This window comes from Natator depressus, chromosome 7 (assembly GCF_965152275.1).
Source record: "Natator depressus isolate rNatDep1 chromosome 7, rNatDep2.hap1, whole genome shotgun sequence".
Taxonomy (NCBI): Eukaryota; Metazoa; Chordata; order Testudines; family Cheloniidae; genus Natator; species Natator depressus.
In genome coordinates, this window is record NC_134240.1 from 61,544,279 (window position 1) to 61,569,821 (window position 25,543).

The following is a 25,543-nucleotide window of genomic DNA, read 5'->3' on the forward strand; positions in this document are numbered from 1 at the left end:
CTTAGCTTCATAACCCTTTACAGGTGAAAGGGTTTTGCCTCTGGCCATGAGGGATTTTATAGCACTGTATACAGAAAGGTGGTTACCCTTCCCCTTATTTTTATGACAAGGTGCAAATAATTATCTGTGTTGATTTAGCTGTATAGATGATATCAGTTCTCTGTACTGTGCCTACAGAGTGATCAGTGTCACATTGAGCACTGTGTGGTGGTATCTATCTAACATGGTTCTGTAACACCAAGCCCAGGGGGAACTAGCAGCATAAACGGCAGTTGCTTTTGACAGCAGAATGTCCTTGTTGCTATGGATTGGGTTGTTCAGTCAAGTGAAAAAACATTGATTCAGCCTTAAACTGGTAGTTATATGATAACCCTGGAGATGAATGAGTATCAAGTGAAGAATTGCTGGGGGAAAAAAATCAAATACACTGTTATTGTACGTAGTTAATAATATACTAATGATTCTTTAAAAATAGACTTTTTATTCTATAGATCTGCACTAAATTAGACACACAGCTAATACAGTATGAAATAGATTCTTAACCACACTATGGCTGTTAATGGGTTTAGAGGACATATGTTACCTCCTTCTCCTCGCTCCAGAAAGTATAGCTAGAGAACAAAACTATGTTGAAATACATTACCCTGGTCTAAGGATACAATAATTGTCCGGTAACTTCAACTGGGGTAGGTGAATATTAACTTTCTAGTATTTAGGGTTTTTTTAAGTGATTTACAAACTTAATGTAATTGGGCTTCTAATTGACTTGCTGCACTGCTCTGCACTTATGAGGTATTCAGAAGAGACGTCTAGGACTTCTATGTTCTCTTGAGGCTGTTGATCCCAGCTTATACGTGTTCGAGTACAATTTATGAATGTAGGTGGTTGTCTGGCCTTTTTTTTTTCTTTCTGCAAAGCTACCTTCTCTTAGCAGTTGATAAAATGAAGGATCAGCAGGATATTGATCTAGTACTCCTGTAGCAATGCTGTGATTAAGACTATTTCATTTTAAACTCGGACTTTCTCAAGATTTACTCTCTTGATTGTTTCAGAATTCACCAAGCTAAAACATGGAGTAAACAAATAATCCTTATGTTGTTGCTGAAGTCCATGTGGCTGTAAATTTAGTGTAGATTGGTACTTTGCCATTGGTACCATTTTCCCCTGCAGAGTTAAAGAATCACAAGTTACCATTCACACAGCTCACTTAGTAGAAAGAATGGGGGGGTCTCTAATTAGAGACAGGCTTCATCATCCTTTAGTGGTCATAACATGACTGGAATTGGCCAGTGGGAGGACTGAATACCAACAGATTATGTGAGTTTAACATGTTTCGTGTAGTAATTTCAGTGGTGTTGGTGAATAACTAAATCTTTGGTAATTTACATGTAGTAAAAGTGGACTACTGTGTACAGACTATATAGTGTATCAGAAACATGCTCAAAATACTAGCAAACATTGTTCAATAGTTTGGCCATCAAACAAAAGGTCACCAAAGCAGGCATTATATGACCCACTTGGCATAGATTTCATAGTAACAATTCAGTAGATGTCCTATGCAATTGTAAGGCAACTTATAGTGATACCAGGTTTTTGATGTCATGTTATCACCTATTCATTTATGGGAATAGGTAGGTTATGAGTGCAGCTGTTTCAGTAGCTAATAGGCTAAATTTCAAAAGTGATTTTTACGTGTCTTGGTATTTAGGAGCCCAGTTGTACATCTTAAAGGGGCCTGATTGTCAGAAAGTTTTGAGAACCTATCTTCATAGTCCTATGATATCTTAAGGTGAGCACCCAAATCGTTAGCGCCTAGTGAAAATGTAGGCCAGTATCTTTTAAATCTAACCTTTCAGGGTGTCTGTTAGTATGATCTTTTTTGTGACCTGTCTGCTCCCAGAGAACTTTAGAATTTTTATTTTGCCATACAGCATCCTAGCCAAAGCAAGAGAGTAGTCTCTGAAATTTTTGAATGGCTGAATCTAGTGCTTGTTGGAAAACTGAATTGGTTAAAACAGACTCAGTGGATATCTGGGGGGTGTGATGAAGTTTCTCCACTGTGAGAGCGCACTGGAAAGAGATTATACAGCATCATGGCCTGTTTTGATCTTTGATCAGATTGAGTGTACATGTTCACCAACTCTACTTGAATGCTATTAACTTGTTACTAAATTTAAAGCATTGAATGAAGACTGACAGTCATTTCTAAATTGCTTTACATTATGCATGGCCTTGAAACACACCAATTCCAAAGTTATGACAACCTTTTTAAAAAATATCTGGCAGTTGCTTCCTATTTGCTGTTTGGTTGGTTTATGTGATCCTATAGACTTGTAGTAATTGCACTTATGATTCGTGACCCAATTAGTCAGTCTTAGAATTAAAATGTGCTTGTGCAAATCGCGAGTTGAATGTTAATCACTTACAGCAGCATGTAAATTCCCAATAGTTGGTTTATTTTGGTTAAAACAGAGCTGCAAGCTTGCCCATTCCTTAACTTCTATGGATCTCATTGCAGGGACCTTTACCTCTGTCAGTCTGTTGGCCCATGACACCCATGCCATCAAATCTTGTGCGCATTGGGGAGTGTAGTCCTATTGTGCATGTAGTTTCAATTCCGAGCATTAGTTAAAGCTTTTACTTGCTTGGTTCCATTGCAATTGCTGAGCCAGTCTTTGGAGGATTGATGGAGAAAGGGAAGAAAGTCTCCATCAATTCTTCACCACCACTGCCACATTCCCACAATTTTCAGTGCTGTTGGAGATCAGGGTTTTGAAGCATGCACAGAGGATGTGTTTGTGGTAGTTGATTGTCACTCAGAGTCAGAGTATTAGTTGGCTCTTCCACCATGTATGGATCATGTCCTCCAACTTGGCCTCAGTGATGGAGTCGGTTACATTTCAGAGTATTTGTCTTCTGGTGTTCGGGTGAGACTCGTGTGCTTCCTTGTGGGGAGGTACTTTACAGATAGGAGAGAGTGGATTGGAAGGATGATAATACTTGAAGGAGGTTTGTGGTTAGATGGCATAAAGTGACTACCTATAGGGGAGAAGGCTGTCTTTATTGAGAGGTCTTATTTTGGAGAGGTTGAGAGGGTGGAATTTTAAATTGAGAGGTTATAGGGCATTGGGAGGGTCTTTTGATGGCAAGTGGGTGAGGGAGATGGATACTTTATTGAAGATGGGAATTCTAGACTCTCCTGGAGGTCCTCATTAGGGTGCTTAGTGTGTCACTTCAGTGGCCACCGTTGAGTGACCAGGAGGGTAGAACAACATGGTTGCATGCAAGCAATCTGAGACCCAAGAGGCAGGATTGCAATTGCTTGTGCCTCTAGTTTCTGATGGCACTAGACAGGGGAGACAAGGCATTGCAAAGTGAAACAGATGTAAATTTGTGCTTCAAATCCTGGTTTTGTCTGTAGTTACCTGTCAAGGGAGAATAATTTGCTGATCTCTTCATCTGGGTTTTTGGGGGTGGGTGGAATGTCTGAGCGTGGTACTTTTTGTTATGTTTCTAGAATAGTCAAGGCTTTCTTGTTGGACTTGTCTTATTATATGGCTTGTATTTTTAAAGAACTGTCAAAATTTACCTAAAGCTGAGGCTTTATTGTTTAAGCTTAGGTGCTCTTTTAAAATATTAACTTAAAAATTGAAATATAGAGGGGAGTACTATGGGAAAAAATATACCACACTTCCCCCTTAGCCAGAGGACTAGTGCACCTAGCTAGAAGGTAACAAAGGACCAATGGGGATTTCACCACTGAGGCACAGGCAGAAACATAGCATCCTGCCCCATAAGCTACTGGGAGAGCGATGGTGTTGGAATCCTATAGTATCAGGGTGCTATCCCTGAACCTGCTCAGGAGCGCAATCTTTCATTTTAGTCTCTTTCTCTCTCTGAGTGTTGGATCAATTAGAAGCTATGGGATCCTAGTGGCTACTGAAAGGGAGACGCTTGTTCTCCTCCTCCATTTCCCTCCCCCTGCCTTTACCATTCAACCTGTCAAGGCTCAAAGTTAGGGAGACACACAAATTGTCATTTAAAAAACATAAAATGCTAAGAAGTTCATTCTTGTGTTGCAAATAACTCCATGTAACGTAGGTTCCATGATTCTGCATATGTAAATAACTTGCAACAATAAAAGAAAAGGGACACCAGATTTGTGTTGTGTGGACCATAGCTAACTTTGGTACTAAAATTAGACTTTTTGAGAATATGCTGCCAACTCTAGATGCTCTTGACAATTCTGGAGTAGGTTTTTATGGGTATTAGTCTCTAGTGGTCTGTCTTTCCAGATCTTTTTGGGGGGAGGGGAAGGGGGAACGAGGCCTGTCCTGTCTACTCAGTAGCTCCACTGCTTTCCACTGCTGCTACCAACCATAACTTGCCCAAACAGAAGGAGATGTGAAATTAACATGATTCTTATCTTTTTTACTGTTCATTTGCTTTCACAAATTGTAGCAGTGACATTACTGCTGTTTGCCCACATAACCTCCCATGCAAACTTATTTCACAACCATGATAACTAAAATTCTGTGGAAATAGATGATATAACCTCATCCACACCTCATTTTCCAAGGAAAATTCCTTTTTCAGACTATGCTTTTCACATCAAGGACATTATTTCTTATTGTTTAGCAAGCAGCACACTATGCATGTTACCACAGTCTAAATTAAATGGTGCTGTTTATTGCCTTTGGCAAGTGAGTTTTCAAGCCCTCTGTTAGACTTAAAGGGAGCACAACTTAACAGTGATGCAAAGTAATTAACCCTGGCTCCTTGCGTACATTTTCATAGATGGGGCAACCAAATTTTTTAATTTCCTGATTTTTATTGTTGTGCATATGAATTCTGGCAAAACTGGTATAGTAGATTTAGCAGATGATTTAAATATTCCAGACAACAGCAGAAATCATAGTGGCATCCGAATAACAACTGATCTAGTACTCAGAAATGGAAATCGAGACTTTTATGTTTCATTTCTTTGTCCTATCTATCCAGCACTTTCATGTCCTTCATCCCCATAGTGTCAGAATGCTTCCCAAAGTTATGTTCATGAATGGATTTTATTCTCACAACACCTTTTGTGAGGTAAAAATCCTTATACAGATAGGAAATTGAGGTACAGAGTAGATTAAGTGATTTACCCAAGATCATGTGGGAAGACTCTGGCTGAGCTGGAAAATGAATCCATGTCACTTGGAGTCTGGAGTCAGTCAGGTAGCCTACCACTGGACTATCTTTCCGATCCTCCCCTGACTGTAATAATGATTACAGCAATTTAAATGTTAATTGTTTTTATTTCAATTTATGTTTAAAGAGAATTTTTTAAAAAACTTAACATTTTTTTTATTAGTTTTTCGTCTGTTTTCAACAGACCATGTTGATCATATATTGACTTATTGAGGAAGATGTTGACATGCTGTCAAACAGATAAAACCTTTAGAGAATATTGTTTCAATATAAAGTATTAATAATTCAACTCTATTGGGTTTACAAGTAACAATTTATCCCAGATGATAAATTGAAAGTATTATTAACTTTCCCAAACAGGAGTACCAGAGATTGAGAAACTGTTTTTTATGGCTTCCCTTTGTATCTAACTGTGGAGACCACAATTAGATAGGTTGATAGTGACTTTGTGACGGATGTCATCAGGGGAGAGAGATTATTTTGAGTCAATGGTTTCACTTTATACATACATTTGAACTAATGTCTCACTTCTGTACTCTGGATTTTACTGTGCTTTAAGAAGTAAAATTAAAGAGATTAAGTTTTTTTTTTTTGCAGTATTAATGTTCATCCTTTCTCTTCCCCCCCTGCTTTCCCTCCCTTTTTCTTGTTTTGTCACTGTCACTTCTTTTTAAGTATTGATTTATTTCTCATACAAATTGTTATTTTCTTTGGCAGGAGCTAGCAGCAAGTCTGTGTGAAATTATGTAATGTCTGAAAAGTTATGTTCATGATTAATTAGCCTATCAAAATGTTTTTGGTGCATGTGGAATAACTAGATCATGCTTTTTCTTTGGCAGTGGTCTAAGGCGCTCTGCTCAGATCAGGTTACTTCAGTGCTTTCTTACTAATTCTTGTATGCCTTGCTTGATGGTTTTGCAAACATGAAACATACATTGGACTTAGTAGCAGCCAGTTTATTGGGCCCTGAAAGTAGGGTTCAAACAAACTTTAAAAGAAAATGGTTTGAATTGTAAGTACATTTTAGCTTACCAATAATAAAACGCACAACTGCTTTCTGTAAAGCACAGGGCCTCTTAAATGACACATCCAAACCTGTTTCACTTAAACAATTTGCAGAGGATTTTTTTTAATCCATAAGGGTGAAATCCTAGTCCCTTCAAGTCAGTGGCAAAACTCCCATTAACTTCAGTGGGGCTAGGATTTTCCTGTAAGATTTTAACCTGGTCTCTTTACCTTGAAATACCATTATGTAAAATACATTAGTTATTGCAGTTTTAATCTTATAGACATTTAAGTTTATTGGGCTTTTTAAAATAAGATTTCTGTAATCAACCTAGTAAAGTTAAACAAAAGCAAACAAAATACAGATTTCAGTACTTAAAGAGGTCTGCATTGTTTGGACAACAATTCAGATCAGCAATACCACCTATTAGAAGAGGGCTTTTTGTGTGGAAAGTTGGGGGGGATTTTTTGGGGTACCATCACAAGTAAATTGAGACAAAGGATCTGCAGTGGTTAGGACATAGCCTTGGATATGAGGAAGATCTGGAGTCAGTTCTCTGCTCCACCACAGACTTCCTGTATGACCTTGGGCAAGTTACTTAGCCTCTCTGTAGCTTAATTCCCCATCTGTAAAATGGGGATAACAGCACTACCCTTTTTCATGGTTGTTGTGAGGATGAACACACAATTGCAAAGTGCTCAGATGCTACAGTGATGGGGACCAAATAAGCACTTTAGATAGGCAGAGGTAGATTGTTTTTCCAGACTTTCTTCTGCCTCTCTAGTTCGTTTCAACAGCTCCTATGAGGAAAACTTTATTTTCTGTTTTGTGCATTTTTTTTATTATTTTAGGGGATTGACTGCCCTTCAGACACAACTAAAGATCAAAACACAAGGCAGGGAAGGAAATACATAAATAGAGAAACCTCTTCAAAAGATAATTACCTGATCATTCTGTACTATTTTGCTGGAGAAGCTGCTCACTTCAAAGAGGACTAGTAGAGTGATTAAATTGAGGATCTCCTTGCCAGAGTTCTCCTTCCAGGGCGTTCTTATAGTCGTTGCAACTAGACAGCAAAGAGTCTGACTATGAAAAACCTTGGCAGAAGACTTGGGCCTGTCTGTGCTAGTGGCCATCTTAATCTATCACAAACAAAGTAATTTTCAAACTGGTTAGACTAGGGATGTCCATGTATGCCATTTGGTAGTTTCCGTCATGCTGTCCCTCTAGAAGCACCCCCCCCTTTTACTTCCTGCTTGAGTGAGGGAAAAGTTGTATAGTTCTGTAGAGGAAAAAAAATCGGTGTTTTGGAGGTCATCCCTAAAAGTGGATCCCTGCAATAGCTCTTACTTCAGTGTATCTGTTTGCTGTCCTCTTACAATATATGGGATTACACTGACAAAGATTACTGGATCTTTGGGCCTGGTCTACACTTGAAAGCTTTACCAGTATAACTATTTTGCCTAGGAATGTGTTTACATTATTTATTCATTTTGTTACCTGATGCATTTATACTGATAAAAGCTCTAGTATGCATGCAGTTATACTGGTATAAAGGTGCCTTACACTACTTATTACCCTTCTTGTATGGAAATAAACTATATAAGCAGTGTGTGTAAAGCTTTAGGTTTAGTTACAGCGGAATACAACTTTCTGTTGTAGACGAGGCGTAGAGATCCAATAATCTTTTTGTCATTCTAATCTGTGTGTGTGATCAGTTTCCCAAATGGTAATTGTTTTTCACTCTCTCTGCTGCTAAAGCCTGGCTGTTTGGAGCAGGGTGGATTTGATTTAAATCAAATTGATTCAAATCATGGTTTAAATCACTAGTTAGGAAGACTTGATTTAATCATGGATTTCTACATAAAAGTGCATTCTTGTTGATTGTTATAACCTGAATACATATTCTTCACAACTCAGACACAGATGTAGGTTTCATTTTTAGAAGGTACACACTATACATTTTTAAAGTAGTTTATTTTGAAAACTTTTCAGATTAGTTTTACAGCTATGAATGATTGTTTGGTTATTTCATTTACCAAAGGTAATTGAAGCAGATATTTATGAAGTCATTGGGATGTGAACTATCTCCAGTTCAACAGGTTAATCATTAATATTTGGAGGATTTTCTTGCCATGCTGTATTAGGAGGAGAACATCACTAGACAGACATTTAAATAGTTCTATTTAATTAAAACAACAACGTCATATATTCTGGATTTTTTTCTTCAATAGCAAACATATGTTTTAACAAAACAAGCATATGAATTTTTGAATTAGTGAAACATTCACGTTTTTTAAAATCAGGTTTGTTTTTGTTAAAATTGTTTAACTAAAATAATTAAATGAATTTTTTAAAAAAACAAAAATTAAATAGACTGTGTCAGCCAGGTCAACATGAGAAACTTAAAATATTGGCTTCTGCAACTAACTCAGTCGTCTTCATCTTCATTTTCCTGTTTGTTCATAATCTGGAAAAGAAAAACAAGCTTTCCTGCTTTTTCAGGTCCCAAATGATTTCCCAATTTGGAATGAATTAGTCCAAAGGAAGAAAATATTCTTTCTACACCACCAGAAGAAGCTACTGCTGTTAAAAGTGAGATTATCACTTCAACAGTCTCTGAATCCAAGCGTTTAAATGACTTCCACCAGTTCACTGGTGTGACTTTCTTTTAAAATCATCAGCAAACGTATTTCTTGAATGGTTCACCTTAGCTCTGAAGTTTACTATAGTTGGCATTATGGAGGGATGATTGCTGCATGTCCATGTCATAGCCAACTCCTCTTCTTCAGCAGTTAAAGTTTGACCTTGGCACCGAATATTGAGAATATTTGCAAGAAAATGAGCTGGAGATAGTGCTTGTTTTTTTCATGCTTGTAATTTAACTCTGTCATTGCATATTTCTCTTTTTAAGATCTCACTCAGTTCCTTCCAAATTTCAACAGAGTCAGTAATAAAAGAGCAGTTTCCCTGCATTTTGTTCAAGGCTACAGAAGTAGGCTTCAGAGTACCTAGCATGTGTTCAACATTTCTCTTAAGCCCAATGTTGAGAACTTTGGCTGTGACAGTGCCATCTGTTTTTTCATGATTTTGTTCACAAACTGTCATCAGATTAAGCTTGTTCTTGATATAGTGCTCAAAACAGTCCACTACTGAGTTCCATTGCACGTCTTGTGGGAGAGTTAGCTTGATTCCTCCAACTTTTTTCAGAGCAGCTGCTGCAAAGTGGTTGTTACAGGAGTATTTTGCAATTTCAACAACATTAGCCTTTATTTCTAGAACACTGAAGTCTTTGGCTAGGAGGCGCATCAAATGAACACTGCAACTGTATGTTATTAGTTTGGGACTCTCTTCTAAATAACTTTGTCTCATCTTGGATGCATTTGCAGCATTGTCTGTGACCAAGCTGCGTACTAGACATTCTGTTCTGCTGTGTGTGCATTTCCTGATATATCAATTGTTTCTGTAAGGAAGGCATTCCCTTCTTTTGTTGTCACACAAGCACATACGACAGGATCATTGTGGACATTGCTCTACCCATCAAGACTCAGGTTAACAATTTTACCCTTTTGCACACTGCTCAGTTTCTCTTTCATATATTTTATCCAGCAATTTGCCTGCAATATTTGCTCTGTTGGGTGGACTGTATCCTGGTCTTAATGACTGAACCATGTTAATGAAGTGTGGGTTCTCAATCATACGGAAAGGAGAGTTTGTTGCATAAACAAACAGGGCAATTTTTTCATTGATTACCTCTTTTTGTAATCTGCTGGTTCTTGTCACAAACTTATCTATGGTGGTTTTTGGATGATGGAGATTTTTTTTCCTTTTTGCTACAGATGATATACTGTGGCTGTGTGACATACATGATGTGACTGAAACACTATCATTGGCAGATAACTCTGAAATTATAGAAAATGATGGTGAACTTGAAGGTGGATAGTCTTCAGAATCCTGTGTGTTGAGGATGGATTCTCCTAAACAAAATAAGTCAATGCAGTTATTTAATTATTATTACCATACTGCTCATTTAGTATTACTCACTGCATTCACTGACACTCAGTACTACTTTAAAGGTGAAATTGTAAAGGGAAGATCTGCTTATTTCAGCTATTTATTTTTTATCACAACTGCATCTAAAATGATAGTACCATAGAGTAACAACTGTATATTTTGCTCAAACATGAGAATTCAAGAATAGTCCAGAAGGAAGACAGGCAGTCCTTAAGAAAGAAGTATGAAATAAAAAAAGTTTACCAACCTGAAGATCCTGCATGTTCAGACATGTTCCTTTCATCATCTTCAGCGCAGCTTCCTCATGAGATGGAACACTTCTCATGGTGTTGTTTGATTTGGGCGACCAGGCCTTGCATTTCTTTGTTTCACTGTTTGCATTTTGCATGCATGCCTGTCTTACCCACAGGTAGAGGAACCTCATTAAAATATTCCCAACCTGGGTCTCTTTTATGACCTGTTGCCATTATAGGTTTTCCCTCCTTTTTGGAGAATGGTATGGTAGATCTCAAATCAATGAAGGCTACACTCAGAAAGACCTCAAGACTTCTGAAATATGCTGCTCAAACAGTTTCCCTTTTGTTTCTACTGCCTATCCCTCCCTTCTCACATTTATCTACAGACTTCTTCTCCTTGTCCAGATCTTTTTGATCCCCAACTATCTTCTATTCATTGAACTTTTTGAAACTTTCCACTTTTAGAGAGAGGTAAGGGATTGACTCTGTGTACACAAATTTGCAGAGGGACAATAAGGTTGAGGTCTGTTATTTCTCACCTCTATATATTTATTTATTTTAAAACATTTTTGCTGTTAACAAGCATGTTATCTCTGGAAACATAAATCCACAGTTTGGGAACTGCAAAACTAAGCATATCTGATGGTATGTTTTAGACTGAGCACTGAGTCCCATTGGGTAGATAGAAAGATTAACCTAAATAATCTATACAGAATCTCCTGGAACCCCATAAGATTGGGTCCCTAATCCATGAACTATTGGAACTCATTTACAAAACTTTTCTTAAAAATTACATGAATATATTGTCTCATACTACAGAATTAGAATTTATAATCCCCATTCCATGATGAGATATCTTTGAGCTATAATGTATCTTAATTAAAAAAAATCTTTAGGTAGATTTTTTTTCTTCAAAAAGCATTTTATCAAAAAAATCTGATTTTTTTTTTTTTAATTTTTTAAAAATTTTTTTACATCATTGATTTTTATCCACCCTGGTTTGGAGGGAATGAGCTTTCCCACCAGCGGCTACTAGCAATGCTCTTGCCATGTTGTCTCCTCTCCTGATGCAGATCTGAACATGCTCAAGGTATTGTGAAAAGTTACACTAAGTAGAGTAATAGCCAGATGCACCCTGATACTGTGACTCTGCTCTGAAGTCCTGTCTGTAAAGTACAGGCTGTCTGCTTTGCTGTTTGAGGAATCCCTCAAAAAATCATGATGGAGAGATCCTTACCTATTGGCCTCACAGAACTAGACTTTAATTTCACTTTCTGTGGGCAACATGGTCTTCCTTACTGCAGTAGGAACTGCTAGGTACCCAGCAGTTTTGAAAATCAGACAGCTTATTTATGGGTCAAAATCAGGATTTGGCAGCCTGACCACGTTCCTGTTTTTGAAAATTTGGGTCTAAATAATAAAACTGTATGTTAATCATATACATTACATTACTATAAATGATTTGGAATTCAGTCTTTTTAAATTCCCTTTTTAAAAGCATTTTGGTTTCATCCTTATTTATGTCAGTAGTGTATGTATATAACTTCACCAAAAACTGGTAGGCTTCTGTAAAGAGAACATTACTTTTGTTCTGTGCTACTTGTGGACTTGAGTATGTGGCATCAGTTGTTAAAATTACTTAGTTTAATTTTGCATGGAGACATTTCGCTTGTTTTAAAAATTAAGTGCGATAATGGAATTATTTTTTCCGTTGGAACTGTACTCAGAAGCAGTTAATAGGCACTATTATTTATGTATCTAAAGTGGCATGGATTAATGGAACAGGCAGCTTGCTCCATTTCTTAACTGGCTGGTTCCTATTGAAATACCAACAATTTAAGCATCTCCACATGGCTTAGGACTACTTGACTTATTATTCACCTTTGTTACCTCTCTACCAAACTAAGACTGCTATTCATATAAGTCATAATTCCTTCAGAAGACTTGTATGAACCTCACTGGTATTTGTCATAAATATGGGTGGATTTTCAATGGCATCATGTCTCAGGTGTACTGGTTTGTAAAGCAAGGAGTCCATGAGTGCCTTCAGTGTCTTAGCTGTTAAATAATAATGCTCTTCAGAGTAGAGTTCAGTTTCTGTTGGATCAGAAGTTAAATAGTCTCGCACTTGTTCTATCGGACATTTGTACAGGTTTTTCACCAGGGAGACCAGGAATCTGTTTTCATAGCTGTCAGGATGTGTGTTCATTATCTGTATTGTTGCATAATGTACAAGGCACTTATGTAAATACAGCATAGTGCACCTAAATGACACTCTTGTTAAATGGCATAGTACGTACTTCGGATATTTACCAGAGACAAATCAGTGATTCTCAACAATGGATAAATGGAATGCCGGATGTTTCCTGCAAGCCTCTTCACACTAGTTAACATGGTGAATTGGTATTGGTAGTGTAAATTCCCTAGTGTGCAGCTGTGTAAGTGAGATGAATGCCCTTTTAATACAGATGAAATATGATTTGTTCTTATTCTTAAACTAATTAAATGAAAGCACAGTATGTCTATGATGAAGAAATAATCTGTTTCCATGAGTGTGAATTCCACAATGTTTGACTTTCAATAAAACAATACTATACAGGTCCATATATATGTAGTGGATGTATTGAGGAATGAACGTTGTTTGATTATAATTTCTGTATTGCATTTGACATTCTGTGTCTGGTTTCAGACTTCAAATCAATTCTCCTTGGCCTGCCTTTTCTAGCCCTTTTAAGTCTCAAAGGCAAATAGGCCAGTTGTTGGTTTTCTGTTTGAGGATGAGAGTATTTATTTCTTGTGTGATTTGCTTTGGTATGTGTAAATTAAACAACTTACTGCTGAAGCACAATGACTGGAGTTCTTCTTCCTCTGATTAAGATGACATTTCAAATGTTTAGTCTGGTCCCATGAAGCCCATACTGCTCTGTTTATTCCAAGGCAATTCAAATCAGTATTGTAGTGACAGCAAACTTGCCCCCAAAAGAGTACGTTAAATAAAACATGTATGTGATCAATTTAATATGCAGTTAAACATTTTCCCAAACAATTAATTACCTGTGCTACACTGCAAACATCAACATTTATTAGGATGGCTTTGATAATAAGTTATGAATAGAAAATATGCAGTTACGTGAACATCTGGGCAAGCACAACTTTATAGTGATGAAGTAATTTAATACTAAAGAAATAAGTTGCTTCAGTCCCCTTAGAGGATATGCTTTCCAAAAGGCTTTGAAAACATGCTTACTAGGCCCTAGGCTCTGAACTGTACCTCAGTCTGATCACTGCTATGGTCACATATGTGTCCCCAATATCCTGCTTTATCTTTGTATTTATAATTTGTATTGCAAGAGCAGTTAGAGACCCTGTTGTGCAAGGCACTGTACACATATATAACAAAAGGACGGGCCCTGCCCCAAAGAGTTCCATACAATCAAAGTATAAGAGGAGAGACAACAGTAGGATTCAACTAACGGGTGTACAAGGAAACAGGAAGACGATTAAGAACTTCATAAGCAGTATCACAACACACCAGCTGCCTGCCCGTTGTCAAATGTTTTGTAGGTATTGTGGCAGAGGCGCGTTGTAAGGTGAGATTTGAAGAAGGATAATATAGTGTCTCTTGTGGATTTTAAAGGTGCCCTTCCCAAGGATAAGTGGTGGCATGTTAGTACAACAGAAGCAGTAGTTGATGGTGTTTAAGAGATGATTGATAGGGTGGTATTAAGCCTTAAAAATGAAGACAAGTATGTGACCCTAAGAACCCCCTCTTCTGTAACTAACTCATGACAGGTCTGACAAACTCATCACACCTAGCGGACACTGCTTTCATAGTATTTATCCATAAAGAATGTCATGTGAGGTTTTCAATAAAAAAGAGGCATGCCAATCATGAATATTGTTGTGAAATGTATGTACAGATACCATGTAAGATGGGTGTGCGTGGGTACACCCTGAAAATATGTTCCTAAAAAAGTCTGAATCAAGGCAGGGTTGACAAACATATTTCTGCCACATAAAGGATGTATGCCTCAGTTGACATGTAAATTAAGCATTATAAACCAATACAAGAAATGCTCCATTTGCATACAAAGTCAGCATGAAGTCAGCACACCAGGGAATAATCACGGGGGGTCATCCCGACTCAGGGGACAAACAAGGGATTTGGGGGATATAAGGAGAAGGCAAATGGACACCTCTTTATCCTGCACCTGAGAAAGCAACAGGGCAGTATGATTGCATTCATGAAAAGGGGATCACATCTTGCCTTGGTTGGAAGCACTGTAAAGGACATTTAGACAGCTTTTAGACATATGGTTAGCCTGTTAACGTTAAGTTTGGTCTCTAGAAAGCATATATTATCTTTGCTCGCTATCTCTTAAGTCTTAACATAATCACAGAATCATAGACTTTAAGGTCAGAAGGGACCATTATGATCGTCTAGTCTGACCTCCTGCACAACACAGGCCACAGAATCTCACCCACCCACTCCTGTAACAAACGCCTAACCTATATCTGAGCTATTGAAGTCCTCAAATTGTGGTTTAAAGACTTCAAGGTGCAGAGAATCCTCCAGCAAGTGACCCATGCCCCACGCTGCAGAGGAAGGTGAAAAACCCCCAGGGCCTCTGCCAGTCTGCCCTGGAGGAAAATTGCTTCCCAACCCCAAATATGGTGATCAGCTAAACCCTGAGCATGTGGGCAAGACTCATCAGCCAGACACCCAGGAAAGAATTCTCTTTAGTAACTCGGATCCCACCCCATCTAACATCCCATTACAGGCCATTGGGCGTATCTACTGCTAATAGTCAAAGATCAATTAATTGCAAAAATTAGGCTATCCCATCATACCATCCCCTCCATAAACTTAGCAAGCTTAGTCTTGAAGCCAGATATGTCTTTTGCCCCCACTGCTTCCCTTGGAAGGCTGTTCCAGGACTTCACTCCTCTGATGCTTAGAAACCTTCTTCTAATTTCAAGTATAAACTTCCTGATGGCCTGGTTATATCCATTTGTTGTGTCCAGATTGGTACTGAGCTTAAATAATTCCTCTTCCTCCCTAGTATTTATCCCTCTGATATATTTACAGAGAGCAATCATATCTCCCCTCAGCCTTCTTTTGGTTAGGCTAAACAAGTCAAGCTCTTTGAGTCTCCTTTCATAAGACAGGTTTTCCATTCCTCAGATCATCCTAGTAGCCCTTCTCTGTACCTATTCCAGTTTGAATTCATCCTTCTTAAACATGGGAGACCAGAACTGCACACAATATTCCAGATGAGGTCTCACCGGTGCCTTGTATAACGGTACTAACTCCTCCTTATCTCTACTGGAAATACCTCGCCTGATGCATCCCAAGACCGTATTAACCTTTTTCACGGCCATATCACATTGGCGGCTCATAGTCATCCTGTGATCAACCAATACTCCGACGTCCTTCTCCTCCTCTGTGGACACTTCCAAGTGATGTGTCCCCAGTTTATAAAAAAAATTCTTGTTATTAATCTCTAAATGTATGACCTTTCACTTTTCACTATTAAATTTCATCCTATTACTGTTACTCCAGTTTACAAGGTCATCCAGATCTTCTTGTATGATATCCCGGTCCTTCTCTATATTGGCAATACCTCCCAGCTTTGTGTCATCTGCAGACTTTATTAGCACATTCCCACTTTTTGTGCCAAGGTCAGTAATAAAAAGATTAAATAAGATTGGTCCCAAAACCAATCCCTGAGGAACTCCACTAGTAACCTCCTTCCAGCCTGACAGTTCACCTTTCAGTGTGACCCGTTGTAGTCTCCCCTTTAACCAGTTCCTTATCCACCTTTCAATTTTCATATTGATCCCCATCCCCGTCTTTTCCAATTTAGCTAACAATTCCCCATGTGGAACCGTATCAAATGCCTTACTGAAATCGAGGTAAATTAGATCCACTGCGTTTCCTTTGTCTAAAAAATCTGTTACCTTCTCAAAGAAGGAGATCAGGTTGGTTTGGCACAATCTACCTTTTGTAAAACCATGTTGTATTTTGTCCCAATTACCATTGATCTCAATGTCCTTAACTACTTTCTCCAAGACCTTGCATACTACAGATGTCAAACTAACAGACTTGTAGTAACCCGGATCACTATTTTTCCCTTTCTTAAAAATAGGAACTATGTTAGCAATTCTCCCGTCATACAGTACAACCCCTGAGTTTACAGATTCATTAAAAATTCTTGCTAATGGGCTTGCAATTTCATGTGCCAGTTCCTTTAATATTCTTGGATGAAGATTATCTGGGCCCCCCGATTTAGTCCCATTAAGCTGTTCGAGTTTCGCTTCTACCTTGGATGTGGTAATATCTACCTCCATATCCTTATTCCCATTTGTCATCCTGCCATTATCCCTAAGCTCCTCATTAGCCTCATTAAAGACTGAGGCAAAGTATTTGTTTAGATATTGGGCGATGCCTAGATTATCCTTACCCTCCACTCCATCCTCAGTGTTTAACGGTCCCACTTCTTCTTTCTTTGTTTTCTTCTGATTTATATGGCTATAGAACCTTTTACTATTGCTTTTAATTCCCTTTGCAAGGTCCAACTCTACATGGGTTTTGCCCTTTCTCACTTTATCCCTACATGTTCTGACCTCAATAAGGTAACCTTCCTTGCCGATCCCTCCCATCTTCCACTCCTTGTAGGCTTTCTGCTTTTTCTTAATCACCTCTCTGAGATGCTTGCTCATCCAGCTTGGTCTACAACTCCTGCCTATGAATTTTTTCTCCTTTCTTGGGATGCAGGTTTCTGATAGTTTCTGCAACTTTAACTCTGCCTTTAGATCCACAAGTTATTCAGTCCAATCCACTTCCCTAACTAATTTCCTTAATTTTTTAAAGTTAGCCCTTTTGAAATCAAAAACCCTAGTCACAGATCTGTTTTTGTTTATCCTACCATTTAGTTTATAATACAATTATGTTATAATTATAAATGTATCTCTGTGCTGTTAGCTGATCCTCAATTGAATCAGTATAGGAGCTGATCCTCAGTTGAATCAAACAGGCTGGTGTGTACACTGACCCTTTGGGGATAACAAACCTGGTATTTCTGTGAGCAGCTGGAGGCTGGATCTTGAGGACCTTGCACAAGAAGCAGCAGTAAGGTTTAGATGCACTATAGTTGTGTGGCTCTCAAGAGAAGTTGGAGTAAAAAATGAGGCCTAGGTTACAGATCTGAGTTACAAGGAGGATAGTGGAGGTATCCAGGGTGACCGAGGCTAGTGGGAGATCTTGGGAAGGAAAATATCAATAGTTTAATTTTGGCCGCGTTGAACTTGCTTTGGCAGCTGCACTTCAACAAAGATGCTAGAAAGCGGCTATAATATTAATTTAGACAGAAGAAAACAGATCCAGTTTAGAGAGGTAGATCTGCGAGTCTTTAGTGCAAAGCAGAAGTTGTGCTTTGCCATAAGATCCCCTAGAGATAGGGGGACTTGAGAGTGGAGCCCCTCTGAAAGCTGGAGGGAGCTGAGGGGGATCCTCCAAACAAAACACTGAAGGAGTGCTCTCTGCTTTCTTCCTTGGCAGCTGGTCCCTCAATGGATTTTGAGACTGCTCTTTTTTGGCTGTGTTACTAGGTTTTCTTTAAGTTTGCCTACATCCCTGGCCTCCATCCGTCTGTCACTACATTTCGTTTGTCTTTCCTTTTTAATAGAAAATCCTCTCCCACTCCCTTGTGATTATGTATAGCATTCCACTGAATTTGTTTGTTTATTCTTTTACAATAATGATACCTAGCTCTTTATGTAGCACTTTGCATCAGTAGCTCTCAAAGGGCTTTACAAAGAGTTCAGTATTTCTTAGAAACTGAAGCACAGAGAAGTGCAATGACTTGCCCAAGTTCACAAAGCAGGCTAACGGCAAAGTCTGTATCCTGCCTTAAAAGTTTCAGGGTGTTATTATCTGGTTGCAGGTAATGTAGTGAACAGTAGTTTCTATTAGAGGTCTAGGTCATGTAAAGAGCCACAAGAATGATTAAAGGATTAGAAAACTTTCTTTATAGTAATAGACTCAAATAGCACAATCTATTTAGCTTAACAAAGAGAAGATTAAAGGGTGAGTTGATTATAGTCTATAAATACCTACTTAGGGAACAAATATTTAATAATGGGCTCTTCATTCTAGCTGAGAAAGGTATAACGTGATCCAATGGCTAGAAGTTAAAGCTAGACAAACTCAGATGGGAAATAAGCTGTAAAAATTTAACCAGGAAAGTGATTAACCATTGGAACAGTTTACCAGGGACCGTGATGGATTCTCCATCACTCACCATTTTTAAAATCAAGATCGGATGTTTTTCTGAAAAATCTGTTGTAGGCATTATTTTGGGGAAGTTCTATGGCCCATATTACACAGGAGGTCAGACTAGATAATCATGATGGTCCTTCTCACATGGGAATCTATGAAAGGTATTAAACTATAGCTTTCTCAAACTGTAAGCTGGTAACCTACAGTGCTATCTTTTTTTCTTTTCTTGCATTCTTCTTCAGAAGGTGCTTTTCAAATAACTAAAACTCTGCCCAGCAATTTTAGCATGACTAAACACTTCTGATGGAGGAACTATTTCTATATCTGTTTCTGATCATAGGTTGTTTGAAGGTTAGACTGCAGATTGGAAGTGGTTACTCCTGTGATGTAGTTAAAATTTTAAGACATTCAGAAATATTTTAGGCAGGTCCTTTTTGCTAGGCAAAATCTAATGCTATTCTGATCCTTTCTAAGAGTATGTCTACACTACGAAATTAGGTCGAATTTATAGAAGTTGGTTTTTTTTAAATTGTTTTTATATAGTCGATTGTGTGGTCCCCCCCACACAAAATGCTCTAATTGCATTAAGTGCATTAACTTGGCGGAGTGCTTCCACAGTCCCGAGGCTAGTGTCGACTTCCGGAGCGTTGCACTGTGGGTAGCTATCCCACAGTTCCCGTAGTCTCCGCCGCCCATTGGAATTCTGGGTTGAGATCCCAATGCCTATGGGGCAAAAACATTGTCGCGGGTGATTCTGGGTACATGCCGTCAGGCCCTCCCTCCCTCCGTGAAAGCAAAGGCAGACAGTCGTTTTGCGCCTTTTTTCCTGGGTTAACTGTGCAGACGCCATAGCACGGCAAGCATGGAGCCCGCTCAGCTCACTGTCGCCGTACATCTCCTGGGTGCTGGCAGATGCGGTACTGCATTGCTACACAGCAGCAGTTCATTGCCTTGTGGCAGTAGACGGTGCAATAGGCCTGATAACCATCGTCATCATGTCCTAGGTGCTCTTGGCCACCTCGGTAAGGTCGGTCAGAAGCACCTGGGCAGACATGGAAATAGGAGTGACTCGACCAGGTCATTCTCTTTAATCCTGCCGGCAGTCGTGTTGCACAGTCTTCTGCCGAGCAGCCAGGAGATGAGGATGGCTAGCAGTCCTACTGCACCATCTGCTGCCAGCCAAAGATGTAAAAGTTAGATGGAGTGGCTCAAAACAAGGAATAGACCAGATTTGTTTTGTATTCATTTGCTCCCCCCTCCCTCCCTCCGTGAAATCAACGGCCGACGGTCCTTTCAGTGAGGTTTGTCAGGGACACCTTGAAAAGTTTAATGGCGATTCAGTCCTGTCTGGAATACCGGGGGGAGGGATAGCTCAGTGGGTTGAGCATTGGCCTGCTAAACCCAGGGTTTTGAGTTCAATCCTTGAGGGGGCGATTCTGTATGATGGTTGTTTTTGTTTCTCCTTGATGTAAAGCTACCCCCTTTGTTGATTTTAATTCCCTGTAAGCCATGTCGTCAGTCGCCCCTCCCTCCGTCAGAGCAACGGCAGACAATCGTTCCACGCCTTTTTTCTGTGCAGACGCCATACCACGGCAAGCATGGAGCCCGCTCGGATCACTTTGGCAATTAGGAGCACATTAAACACCACACGCATTATCCAGCAGTATATGCAGCACCAGAACCTGCCAAATCGAAACCGGGCGAGTAGGCAACGTCAGCGCGGTGACGAGAGTGATGAGGACGTGAACACGGACTTCTCTCAAAGCACGGGCCCTGCCAATGCATGCATCATGGTGCTAATGGGGCAGGTTCATGCGGTGGAACGCCGATTCTGGGCTCGGGAAACAAGCACAGACTGGTGGGACCACATAGTGTTGCAGGTCTGGGACGATTCTCAGTGGCTGTGAAACTTTCGCATGCGTAAGGGCACTTTCATGGAACTTTGACTTGCTGTACCCTGCCCTGAGGCGCAAGAATACCAAGATGAGAGCAGCCCTCACAGTTGAGAAGCGAGTGGCAATAGCCCTGTGGAAGCTTGCAACGCCAGACAGCTACCTGTCAGTTGGGAATCAATTTGGAGTGGGCAAATCTACTGTGGGGGCTGCTGTAATGCAAGTAGCCAACGCAGTCAAAGATCTGCTGATATCAAGGGTAGTGACCCTGCGAAATGTGCAGGTCATAGTGGATGGCTTTGCTGGAATGGGATTCCCTAACTGTGGTGGGGCTATAGACGGAACCAATATCCCTTTCTTGGCACCGGAGCACCAAGCCGGCGAGTACATAAACCGCAAGGGGTACTTTTCAATAGTGCTGCAAGCACTGGTGGATCACAAGGGACATTTCACCAACATCAACGGGGGATGGCCGGGAAAGGTATATGACGCTTGCATCTTCAGGAGCTCTGGTCTGTTTCAAAAGCTGCAAGAAGGGACTTTCTTCCCAGACCAGAAAATAACCGTTGGGGATGTTGAAATGCCTATAGTTATCCTTGGGGATCCAGCCTACCCCTTAATGCGATGGCTCATGGAGCCACACACAGGCAGCCTGGACAGTAGTCAGGAGCTGTTCAACTACAGGCTGAGCAAGTGCAGAATGGTGGTAGAATGTGCATTTGGATGTTTAAAAGTGCACTGGCGCAGTTTACTGACTCGGTTAGACCTCAGCGAAACCAATATTCCCACTGTTATTACTGCTTGCTGTGCCCTCCACAATATCTGTGAGAGTAAGGGGAGACGTTTGTGGCGGGGTGGGAGGTTGAGGCAAATCGCCTGGCCGCTGGTTACCCGCAGCCAGACACCAGGGCGGTTCGAAGAGCACAGGAGGGCGCGCTGCGCATCAGAGAAGCTTTGAAAACCAATTTCATGACTGGCCGGGCTACAGTGCGAAAGTTCTGTTTGTTTCTCCTTAATGAACCCCCTGCCCCCCTTGGTTCATTCTACTTCCCTGTAAGCTAGCCACCCTCCCCTCCCTCCTTCGATCACCGCTTGCAGAGGCAATAAAGTCATTGTTGCTTCACATTCATGCATTCTTTATTAGTTCATCACATAAATAGGGGAATAACTGCCAAGGTAACCCGGGAGGGATGGTGGAGGAGGGAAGCACTGGGTGGGGTGGTGGAGGAGGGAAGGACAAGGCCACACAGCACTTTAAAACTTATTGAATGCCAGCCTTCTGTTGCTTGGGCAGTCCTCTGGGGTGGAGTGACTGGGTGGCCAGAGGCCCCCCCACTGCGTTCTTGGGCGTCTGGGTGAGGAGGCTATGGAACTTGGGGAGGAGGGCGGTTGGTAGGCTGTAGCGGCGGTCAGTGCTCCAGCTGCCTTTCCTGCAGCTCAGTCATACTCTGGAGCATATTACTTGGATCCTCCAGCAGCTTCAGCATTGAATCCTGCCTCCTTTCATCACGCTGCCGCCACCTATCGTCTTCAGCCCGCCACTTCTCGCGTTCATTTTGTGCTTTCCTGCACTCTGACATTGTCTGCCTCCACGCATTCATCTGTGCTCTGTCAGTGTGGGAGGACAGCATGAGGTCAGAGAACATTTCATCGTGAGTGCATTTTTTTCGCCTTCTAATCTTCGCTAGCCTCTGGGAAGGAGAAGATCCTGTGATCCTTGAAACACATGCAGCTGGTGGAGGGGAAAAAAAAGGAACAGTGGTATTTAAAAAGACACATTTTATAGAAGAATGGGTACACTCTTTCACGGTAAACCTTGCTGTTAACATTACATACATAGCACATGTGCTTTCGTTCCAAGGTCGCATTTTGCCTCCCCCCACTGCGTGGCTAACCCCTCACTCCTCCCGCTTCCCCCCACCACGTGGCTAACAGCGGGTAACGTTTCTGTTCAGCCACAGGCAAACAGTCCAGCAGCAATGGGCACCTCTTAATGTCCCCTTAAGAAAAGCACCCTATTTCAACCAGGTGACCATGAATGATATCACTCTCCTGAGTATAACACAGAGACATAAAGAACGGATGTTGTTGGAACACCAGCAAACATACGCTGCAGTGCTTTGTTCTACAGTGATTCCCGACTACCTGCTACTGGCCTGGCATGGTACCATGTGTCCTACCATGGTGGACGGAATAAGGCTACCCTCCTCAGAAACCTTTTGCAGAGGCTTTGGGAGTACATCCAAGAGAGCTTTATGGAGATGTCCCTGGAGGATTTCCGCTCCATCCCAGACACGTTAACAGACTTTTCCAGTAGCTGTACTGGCCGCGAATGCCAGGGCAAATTAATCATTAAACACGCTTGGTTTTAAACCATGTATACTATTTAAAAAGATACACTCACCAGAAGTCCCTTCTCTGCCTGGCGGGTCCAGGAGGCAGCCTTGGGTGGGTTTGGGGGGTACTGGCTCCAGGTGCAGGGTGAGAAACAGTTCCTGGCTGTTGGGAAAACCGGTTTCTCCGCTTGCTTGCTGTGAGCTAACTACAACCTCATCATCATCATCTTCCTTGTGCCCAAAACCTGCTTCTGTGTTGCCTCCCTCTCCATTGACGGAGTCAAAGCACACAGCTGGGGTAGTGGTGGCTGAACCACCTAAAATGGCATGCAGCTCATCATAGAAGCGGCATGTTTGGGGCTCTGACCTGCAGCGGCCGTTTGCCTCTCTGGTTTTCTGGTAGGCTTGCCTCAGCTCCTTAAGTTTCATGCGGCACTGCTTCGGGTCCCTGTTATGGCCTCTGTCCTTCATGCCCTGGGAGACTTTGACAAATGTTTTGGCATTTTGAAAACTGGAACGTAGTTCTGATAGCACAGATTCTTCTCCCCATACAGCGATCAGATCCTGTACCTCCCGTTCGGTCCATGCTGGAGCTTTTTTGCGATTCTGGGACTCCATCATGGTCACCTCGGCTGATGAGCTCTGCATGGTCATCTCTGCTGATGAGCTCTGCACTCCCCTGCAGCTTGCCACGCTGGCCAAACAGGAAATGAGATTCAAAAGTTTGCGGGACTTTTCCTGTCTGCCTGGCCAGTGCATCTAAGTTGAGAGTGCTGTCCAGAGCTGTCACAATGGAGCACTCTGGGATAGCTCCTGGAGGCCAATACCGTCGAATTGAGTCCACGCTACCCCAAATTCGACCAGGCAAGGCCGATTTCAGCACTAATCCCCTTGTCGGGGGTGGAGTAAAGAAATCAATTTTAAGAGCCCTTTAAGTCGAAAAAAAGGGCTTCGTCGTGTGGACAGGTGCAGGGTTAAATCGATTTAACTTTGCTAAATTTGACGTCAACTCCTAGTGTAGACCAGGGCTAAGATCTAAAGTGGTGGTAGCATGTGTAGTGAACCTTGACAAACCTAGTCAGGAGTCTGAGGGACACCTTTTCCCATCTTCCTAGTTCCATAAGCCAGTGACAAGCAGGTGAAAAAGAACTGCAGTTGTGATGGATGAAAGCAGAAACAGAGCTTTGATGTGAGAACCCTTCTGCAATGGACCAAAGTACGTAAACTACCCTATAGAAGGGCATTGGCCACTAATTACTGAGAGTTACAGCAGAGTTCCAGCTTGTATCAGGCAGTTATAATATACTTGGGTGCCTGATGTGATAACAGAGATCTAATGGCATCTTGGATATAAATTAGATTTGTACTGAGATACTGATCAGGTGCTGATGTGGAAAACTTGCTTTTCTGGTTTGACAGCAAGTGATTGGTAGCAATCCAGAACTACAAGGTGGTCAAACTGGAAAGGAATATTATTTAGCACATATCTGACCACTTCAGCTGCTATTATCTAACTCCTGAGCAAAAATTCCCAGTGGCGTGGGAGTTGTCGGGTTCTTCTCTCCGAGCCATGGGGTTGGTATGGTAGGAGAGGAGGAAAAGCTTTCCAACACCATAGAAGTTTAAGGTGCTATATTCAACAATCCTTTCATTGATTTTTATGAGGAAAGAGAGAGGAGATTGCCTTCACAGAGGGGGTGTGGTTTGGCGGGAATGGCCAGGACATGGCATTAGCTAGGCTTAGGCCGCTGCAAGATGGCAACTTCTAACTGTGAAACTTTTCTTGCTTGGTAAGTGATCGGGACTGACTAAAGTCGGCGTATCCAGCAGCACAATGGGATTAATGTGCTTTCTCTTCACTTTAGGTCTAGATGCAACCTTAGGTCATAAGTGAAGATGAGTTGCTCAGGCTTTTAATTTATTTAAATCACCAAACCATCATGTAACTTAGTACAGTTTGGCCCAATTGGTAGTTGGCTTTTCTTAGCATATGCGCAACGTGCCTCAGGTGGCACGTGATCAGGATTCATCACTGAATTTGGTCCACTGGTTGGATTATTAGCTTCCTGGACTTGGACCGGGTACTGATGGGGAGTTCGACGTGAATGCTGTTCCATGTTTCTACTCGTGGTAGCTCAAGAGCTAGAAATTGCATGCCATCACTGGGGTATAACTGAAATTCCATGAAGAGATGCTTGTACAGGGACTATAATGGTACTTGTATTTTGTTTTTATGCCTACCAAATGTGAATACACAATTTAAAGGGACACTGTCAACTTCAAAATCCTTTCTGTGAGAAAATGTTGTACGGGTACCTACAGTGGTTAGAAATAACACCTAAGATTACTGTAACTGAAAGAAGCTCCTTTCCTTTACTCAAATGATGCTTATAAGCATATATTTTAAAAGTGAATATAAGAAAAATGGCACATGTGTTTAAAAGAAGTTGCTCTGTTCAGGAATTGGAATTTTAAGAAGTTACTTAAATTTCAGTTTGATCATGTCATTTGAAAGGGCTGTGTGAGAAGTTACTGAAGTTAAGAAATTTTTAAAAATGAGTCCCTATTCAAGAAATTAAAATAAA

The 25,543-nt window shown here is 40.8% G+C and overlaps 1 protein-coding gene across 4 annotated transcripts in view; it reads left to right on the forward strand.

Moving 5' to 3' along the window:
* The window catches only part of KAT6B (lysine acetyltransferase 6B), a 177,445-nt gene that overhangs the window by 65,675 nt on the left and 86,227 nt on the right, over positions 1-25,543 (forward strand). The gene's annotated exons all lie outside the window — the stretch shown is intronic.